Consider the following 9,961-nt stretch of genomic DNA (forward strand, 5'->3'; position numbering starts at 1 on the left):
TGCGGGTTGGTGAATGTTGCTGATTCGCTTCTGATATTTTCATTCAACGCCGAGTACGAGATGAAATATAAATATCAAGTACACGATTATAAATTAAATGCTGCTTAATTGGGTTTGAACTCCCAATCATTGGCTAATCCCATAATCCCAATCACATTTTCAAACTACCGCCCTATAAAAAGCTTTGCCATTATTATTCAGTTGCATATATTATATTATACAAGATATTTGTATAAACAAATATATAGATTTTTTTATTGCAAACTGAAGAAAATAATTATTGACTATATGTACTTTAGGAAATCAGGTATGCTAGAATCATTACTGCAACGATAGTCAGTCATTATAATATGTACATGTTTAAATGTATTAACAACAATCATATTTTTTTAATACAAAGTTCATTGACCCGTACTTTTTAATCTGTTAAAAGTTACGAGGACATATAAGGCACAAGGAGCATTGTTTAAGATTTAAGTTTAAGAGTCAAGTAGCATGTGGAATAATATTTTGGTATAAATAAGACACGAATTTCGGAAGATTCATTTTATGATCAAGATTAAATATCTGACGTTAGAGCGCCAGTCTTATATAACAATATGTGCATTTAAATTTCCTTATAATATTATTATTTTTTTTCATTGAATAATTTTTAAATATATTTGTCTGAAATAAATGGTAATTTTATAATTTTACATTACATACATTAAAATAGTACACTTTTCACAATACAATTAATTTTTTGTTAACTTACGTCAACAGAGGTTTACAACAAGGAGATATAACTTCTAATTTAACTCATAATATATTTATGTACATCTTTGTCTCGATTCGTCATTAACATTTCTTTGTATTGATATGTGGACAAGTATGCAAATATTATCTATACTTCTATAAATATCATAAAAGCAGATGTGATAAGGAGTAACTTAGGCTATAACAAGCACTGTTTTCTTAAATTCAACACACACACGAAGTCTTTGGCAAAGAATTTGGTAAAAGCCTATTTTGAGGAGGCCTGATTTCACTATATGTTTTACTTAGATTTGGATAATTTTCTCCCCTTTCGATTCTGTATAAGTCAAGACACCCCAACCCTTAGTAAAGCCCAGTCGAACGCGGAACATCGCTCGGATCCGAAAAAAACCAAGATGAATTATAAGTCATAGTTTTACTTAGTTAATAAAAAAATTAACATTGATCGTGTATGTAACTTTACCTACTCACATAAAAATCTCAAGAAAATAATAATTCTTACAAGCACTGAACTTGGTGATAGAAAAAAATCCTGCCCATAACTGAAAACCTGAGTTCCGTTGACATAAATCAAAATACAATTAAAAACAATTATGTGTAAGTCGTGTTTTTGATTACTTCCAGTTAATTTAACATCCGAACTCTTTGTCGACGCAAAAAAACATCGCTTGTAATATGATGACCTTCTCGGAGCATCGAAGGTGTCGTTAAATGCCGTTAAGTTGAAAATAAATCAGAATAATTGCTTCTTTAAAAATGTACGGAAAAATACATAAAAATCTATATTTACATTTCTTAAAGGTTATATTTGAGCCTTTTTTGTAACTGGCAACAACATGTACTTTTAACAGTTATGGTTGACACAAGATAAAATAAAACACTTCGGTAAACATAAAAAGTAATATAAAAGCCTATATAAATCCACTACATAAGTTTGTTTACCTTAGGCCCGGATTTAGGGGAAGGCAACTGAAACTGGCAACATCCTTGCATCCCAAAATTGTTTTGTACAAAGCTCTATCAAATATATTTGGCTTCACATATAATGTGAGGTTACGGAATATTATAATAATAAACATAAAAATAATTGGAGGTTAAGTAAATTCAAAACAGCTGAGATGGCCCAGTGGTTAGAACGCGTGCATCTTAACCGATTATTGCGGGTTCAAACCCAGGCAAGCACCGCTAATTCATGTGCTTAATTTGTCTTTATAATTCATCTCGTGCTCGGCGGTAAAGGAAAACATCGTGAGGAAACCTGCATGTGACAAATTTCATAGAAATTCTGCCACATGTGCATTCCACCAACCCGCATTGGAACAGCGTGGTGGAATATGTTCCAAACCCTATCCTTAATGGGAGAGGAGGCCTTATCTCAGCAGTGGGAAATTTACAGGCAGTTACTTTTTAAATTCAAATCTATCAATAACTATAAAAAAAGATAATTTTATCCCACACATATATATAGCTACAGGACGATATTGTTTTTAATTTACTTGAAGTATAATTAGTGACACTCGATCTAATTACAGCAATATCACTCAAATACATCAAATTAGTTACAGTCCTAATAAGCGAAGACTTTAAAACATGCCTCGTTGGAATCCAAAACAGTGAGATTGATTACCAATACGTTTGGAAGTATAACCATGAAATTGTACTTGTTTGTTTTATGTCAACTTCGGGCACATGCATAATGGACTGTAGTATTATTGAAAGTTTTAAATTTGGAATTCTTTTTTTTCTGTTCTGTTATTTCAATATATATAACTTGGTTTTGGAAGTCCAATAGATAAAAAAATGTATATATTATACAAGATATAATGGAATAAAGTTTTTTTAGGAGTACACTTTGATGACTTATTTGAGATTTTCATATACTCTACGGTTTTATATTGATTTATATATTTAATATCGTACCTTTTTGCTATATTACAAATATCATTTGATAGTTGCTATACAAAGGGGAATTGTTGCCAGTTTTTAGTCTCTACATCGATCTATTTACAGTATATCTAGTGGTCGGTCTTTGTAATTTTTGCTCTACAATTGTATACATATATTTATAAAAGAAAATCTATAATAGTATACTTATAACTTTTGATTGAGCTAAAACCAAAAATTATCACATAATCGATATTTCATCGATATTTAAAAAAAAAAAAACATTCGTTTTAGGTAAACAATGTTATGTACACATGACCTAAGAACGCAGCGGGTGACGCAGGCGCCTAGCAGGGCGCAGTGTATCTAGATTCTGTAATTCTAGTGTGAGAAAAATATCCTAGCCCTCACCTAGATACAAGTTAGCGCTTCGTGTGAGCTGCGACCCTATATGTACACCGTGTCAACTGGTATGATCTACTGGACTTCTAATTGCGCGAGCGAAAACGACATTCCGCGCCAAAAGAGTAACCCAATTTTTTAAATAAATGTTTATGACAACAAATAAACAATGTAAAATATACTAACTTTTTATTATTATTTATAATTAAAAAACGAAAATCACTGAAATATGAGTCATTATTATTATATTACTATCGATTGTCGATGACGATATCATTTTAAATACAATTACAAAAAATTTAGATGGTTACTACAAATATAAAACAATTTTTTTAATATTTTAAGTGTAAGATTTTCCTCAGACATTATTCTTCGTTTATATATTATAAAGAACTCCTTTGAATAATTTTTTATATTGATTATAGAATCAGTCGATTAAACCTTAAAATGAATTGTAATACAAAACTTACTATTCAGTATTATGGTAACTATATGTTAAAATTAATAGCTACAAATATAAAATAGGTTGTCACATATGTAATTTCAGAAGTTCGGGATGGCCAAAATAATATTATCGTTCTACAATTATGCTTCAATGTCTCTATCTCTTGTTAGAATGCCCCACGCTATAGTTCAATTGTCTTGTAATGACAGCTCAATCATATTTAAAATAAGAAATAGTGTTACATGCCGGTATTAAATGCTATGCCATATAAAATAATATTAATTACAGTTTTACAAATTATTGATCAATTAATTACAATAATAATTGTATATAATAAAGTAAATTCAATAGCTCCTGCTATATTAATAATATGCAATAATAATGTGATACAAATTATGATATAGAATCAAATGTCATAAAACCGTATAGAAGGCTAAGGTTACTCTCGTAACACATAACTACACTTTTTCCTGTAGATCGTCGAACGTCAAGAATGTAAAGACTATATGTAAATTTTATTAAAAGTATATGTAATACGAGCGACCCGCCCCGGCTTCGCACTGGTGCAATAGGTGCTTGTTCTAAATACACTACAGAAATTGTTTATTAACGACATCACATTAAAAACATCTAAAATTATTAGTGTGTCTATGTATTATATACAAAAACCTTCCTCACGAATCACTCTATCTATTAAAACCATCCGAGTCCGTTGCGTAATTTTAAAGATTTAAGCATACATAGAGAAAGACAGCGGTAAGCGACTTTGTTTTATACTATGTAATGTTGTGTTCTGTTATTTTGATTGCAATTAAACCTACTAATGATATTTTTGATATCTACCTATTTGTATATGCTTAGATATTAATCAAGCTTTTGTAAAAACCAGCAAATTTACTCATAGAGAAACTGCATATTCCCACGCCCACTATTAGCTAGTGCTTCCTGCGGGCTTGCGTGGGACTCGTAATATAAAGGCAATATACGCCAACGTACCACTTTCAAATCACCATAGTTTGTTTAATCCGGCCAACTTTTCATTGATTAATTATATCTCTATAATGTCATCGTCAGTTGGGAGGGTAAATTTTTATTGAAACTTAATTAGCAATATATGAAATATGATATACTGAAAAGTTATTTATCGCAGTTAGTTTTTGATCTTTATGTATTGTAAGAGTCTTATTTTTATTTGTGTAACTGTATATTATGGTTATTCAATTGGCTTGTTATATACGTTTTGTCAAAAAAAAACAAAACAAATATTTGCTTGATAGAATACTAATCATAAAATCGACTGATGAACCTCGTATTATATTGTATTTATAATTATTCTGTTTGTGGATTAAATTCCAATATAATATAAAAAGAGTTAAATTTTTGGGATAGAATAACATAACAGCAAAATTACAGCTATCATAAAATGATAGCATTTTGTTCTTTCCAGATTTATCGTTATTACGAACTCAATTGTTTTTCAGGAATATAAAGATGATCTCAAGTGATCTCCAAGAATCGATGAGTACTAACTAAGCTGTCATTTCTCATTACCAAGTACTTGTTTCAGTCTAATATTTCACTCAATCACGTAGCCCAATTGTCAAGACCTGACTACGGTCATGAGCTCATTTTTGTAATCATTTATAAAGAAATACAATACGTTCTATGATCGTGAGCTTTGAAAACACGACTAGCGACAAAAGCAACTCAATCTTATCAAGTATGATTAAAACAGTCTTTAAGTCAATGGGATAAAGTTTAATATAGTTTCCGTTGTCGTTTTATGAGTGTTATTTTTGGGGTTGTCGTAAATAGGGCATGTCCACCTGACATGGACGTATTAGGAATGGTGAACGTGTGATTGGGAAAGGCTTAGACCTGTGAGATCATGGATTGTCATAATCTATCCGTTTACAAGAATAGATGGTTCAATGGCATTGCGATTCTTTTGAATAACGATTCTAATTTGTGTACGAAATGTGGCCCAAATAAAATTAAACTTTTTTTTTCATGTCAACATGTCGTAACTCAAGGTAAATGCAAGTCGTGTCGCTATAAATTACTTTAGTAAATTATGTTTGTGCCTGTAAATGGAAGGTATTAAACAGTCCTGAATTAGTAAATTTTATGTGCACCAAATGTCTTCTAAGAGTCGAGATGGCCCAGTGGTTAGAACGCGTGCATCTTAACCGATGATTGCGGGTTCAAACCCAGGCAAGCACCGCTAATTCATGTGCTTAATTTGTCTTTATAATTCGTCTCGTGCTCAGCGGTGAAGGAAAACATCGTGAGGAAACCTGCAGGTGACAAATTTCATAGAAATTCTGACACATGTGTATTCTACCAACCCGCATTGGAACAGCGTGGTGGAATATGTTCCAAACCTTCTCCTCAAAAGGGAGAGGAGGCTGTTAGCCTAGCAGTGGGAATTTACAGGTTGTTGTTGAAATGTCTTGTTATTCTATGATTGTCATGTTAGAACTGGGAGCTTTGGTGCACCTTGGGACATCTCCTCATTCGGCAGCAGATTGCAATTGGATAATGATGACGATGAGTTTGTAACGTAGCTCCAATCCTGGTATCCACTATTATTCGCAAAATATCTTGTATGATAAGCAATCGATGGCAAATAAGATGCCATAAGAAAACCTTTGTTGTCAGATATCTTTCCTCGACGCTTGAAATGTTAAATTCATTTTTACATTAGTCTGGAAAAATAAGACACTACACTAGCTCTAAATTGACAATCCATATAAGTAAGTGTAATGCTTCTATATTGAATAAAATAATTTGATTTGATTTTATCTCGAAAACCCCCTCGTCTTTGGTGAACATCACTGGAACCGTTGTTAAATGTGTAAATTTGTACACCAGCAAGAATAAAGACATGACTTTCTTCAGAATCACGTTACCTTTATGAGACATACCAAAATCGAAAGATTCTTTCGAAGATGTTATAGTATTTTGTCCGTCCGTCCGAATATAAAAAGTTCGTAGTACATAATTAATATGCTTATATTTTAATTATACTAACAAAGAAACTGAATGATAATGTAAAGCAAAAAAAACCGCAAACCTTTAAGTTTATTCAAATTTGTTTATAATGTCACAATCTATTTATAGCAACTATTCGCAAAGCATCTATAGCGTGATTCAGGAAATCATAAATAAAATTTGCGTCTTATGATGACTCAATTCAGTAGGCGGTACTAATTAATTCTTACTTTACACTGCCCAATTAAGTGGAATCATTTAAGACATTACGCTTGCAACGTTATAAATTAATAACGAATTGCATTTAAAAGACTAATTCAAAATCACTATTTAATTAGAAGAATGCTTTAAGGGCATATGAATAAAACTGGTTGTCGCCTGCGGCTTCTCTGTGTAAGGCCTTGATCTTCAGTTATTAGGGCTAAAAAGCCTATAGCCTTCCTTCAAGTTCTTGCCCGTCTGGGTAGGCACCACCCACTTATCAGTTATTCTACCGCCAAACAACAGCACTCAGTATTGTTGTGTTCCAGTTTGAAGGGTGAGTGAGCCAGTGTAACTACAGGCACAAGGGACATAACATCTTAGTTCCTAAGGTTGGTGGCGCATTGATAATGTAAGTAATAGTCAATATTTCCTACAGCGTCAATGTCTATGGATGATGGTGACCACTTATCATCTAGTGGCAGTGGTATTCCATAAAAGTCATAATACATTTCGTCTAATTTGGATCAGTGGTTTGGCCGTGAAAGAACAACAAACAAACAGACACAAAGTAATACTTCCCCACTTATAATATTAGTATGGATAAGGCTTAAATTTTGTTTGATTAAACGAACTGATCTCAGTATTTACATGTCTGACTCGAAAAAAACTTCGCGTTAAAGACAAAAGTACCTAATAGATTACGACTATTTATTACAGCGCTCGAAGTACTACATTTAAATTAAGGTGAAACCGGAAAGAGCTTCTAGTATAAAACAATAATAAACCATAAATCGATAGGCCCAAACCATCCAAAATTAGGTCCATACTCCAACACTTTAAAAACCTTTCATTACTCTAAGAGCTTTATATAATAAGGCGCTATAAAATATTATTGTCAACCTTCACAACCAATCGCGGATCAGAACGTACCTTACGCATTTCATGAATAAAAACAAAGTAAGTACCTACCTCACCTATCGGCTATCTCTTCAATTTCCATCAATTACATTTTAAAATTACCAATTTTTTGGTTATAAAATACAATTTCCTATCCAATTTTCATATATCAATCAAATATATAAAGAAAAATAATAAATATTGATATAATAATATTATAACAAACGTGACTCAGTGCGAGCGAGCGACACGATTTGACCACTTTGACACAGCCATTGCACCATATAAGGAGATTGACCGTAAACGGTAGTCGGCAAAAATATTGATGATTTTATATGTTACTCGTTATCTAACTGTGATTGATTGATTTCTTACTTGAATTCGACTTGTTTCAGTCAAGTTTGCAATGATTAATTTTAATATGCGACGATTGAATTTTATGTCAAGTTGAAATATATGTTACGATTTGTTACGCCATTACATATAGGGCACGGTAAAGAATAGATGTAATTGATTAATAGTCAGGCAAAAATATAAAAATAGGACGTAATTACAAGCATAATACTGCTGTCAGTGACAACTCTCGTATAGGCTGATGAGCTGGTCAAGGCTAACATGGTTTAAGGTCTATCAATTTTAGATATTAGAGGTGACATAAGCATAAAATGCCTGCATTTACGTGATATGTTAATGATGACTAAAATAGTCAAGAAACCCTTCTCCAAATTCTTACAATCGATTTATTATAGTAAGATTTTCTCAAAGGCAACGTACCATAATTTTTTTTTCTACGCGATAAGATTGATAATTAATCAGTCTTATCGCGTAAATTTCCAGTAAAGATTAGTCTTGTGTTATAATCCCAAAAAGGAATAATCAGGTCATTGTATGAATTTAAATGCAGATTTAAAAGAATGTTAATTTAAAAAGAACCAGCACTAATAAATTATTATTAGTATTTCTATGTAATAATAAGTGAATTTATATTTTGAATGCGATGATGCATTTCTCCTGACCAATTTTGGCGGCAGTATCAATTCTCAAGGTCTGTTTGGGTGTGTGCAAACATAAATGCATACTCTTATAATTCCATGGGACACTATATTGATACGACTGGAACAAAAATTGCACGATTGGAAAAATTTTGATTTCAGAGTTACAGGACTGTAAATACTGCCATATACCTACCAATCTCCGGCATACTTTTAAAAACTTCTTGAACGAAAAACCGAGTATCTATTCTTTCAAGCCTGGGATTGAACTCAAAACGTCGACCTCTGCAGGCTTATAAGCTTCTATACCAACGAGCCAGTCACAATACGAATGTCTTATCTCTATATAAAATTTATCACTTGTTCATATGTACGATGAAGGCTAGCAACAATTCTATTTAATGAATGAAATTTTGTATCGAGTGATTCAACTGTTACGCTAATACTCATTGAATCTCGTAAGGCAATGGTCTAAATTTTGATCATATTAAATTAGCTAGCATTATCGTGATAGTACAGTAATTAAAACGTCTGAACGTTAACCGATGATTGTGTATTCACACTCAGATGAGCACCACTGAATTTTAATGTAAATTGGTGCGTACAAATTGGCTCATGGGCCGGTGAAATCTTCATGTGATTCTCTAAAATCTGCCCCAAAGGTATCCACAAATCTCATCGGTGCAACAACCTACTCCCAAAATGAAGCGAAATCCTTTTCTTTAAGTGAATATTTACAAGTTTTAAATTACAATACTTACTCAGATAGAAGTTTACTGTAAAATTGAATTTAATTCTTTTATTCAATCCAATTCAACACCTATTTCTTCGTCTATTCCCGCTCCCTTTGCCAAACGATTTGAGATCAGCGCAGCGTCTTTTTTCCATTATTCGTCAGCTGATCTTTTCCACACCCTCCACCCGTGTTACACTTAGTTATTGATTGTCAAATTATAGACGTGGTAGTTTAGTGTTCGGAAAAGAAAATACCCTATTCTGAGAAGATTATTTGGAAGACCCTCAGGGAGCTTTTTTGTCGATCTATGGTAGTTCACTTCCATTTAATATCATAAAGAAATAGTCTTTTTATTTCCAAGATCTGGAATCAACGTTGAACTCATTAATTGTCTATATAATAACGTTTTCAACCGTTCCAATTTCGTGAAAATAAACTAAAGCATAATTTTCTTATTATTGTCTTGTCTTGTTACATGATAGATCTGTAATTAATTTAGGGATTCAAGGAAAGGTAGGTTGTGTATGAAATGTCCGTGATAACATGTAAAATGTTTCCCAATATTATGTTTCAACAGCTTTTTGGCCATTAATCAAATGACCCATGTGACTTTTAAATTTATTTATCTATTGTCAATTTATCTCCTTTACT

This window comes from Vanessa cardui, chromosome 15, assembly GCF_905220365.1.
Source record: "Vanessa cardui chromosome 15, ilVanCard2.1, whole genome shotgun sequence".
Lineage (NCBI taxonomy): Eukaryota > Metazoa > Arthropoda > Insecta > Lepidoptera > Nymphalidae > Vanessa > Vanessa cardui.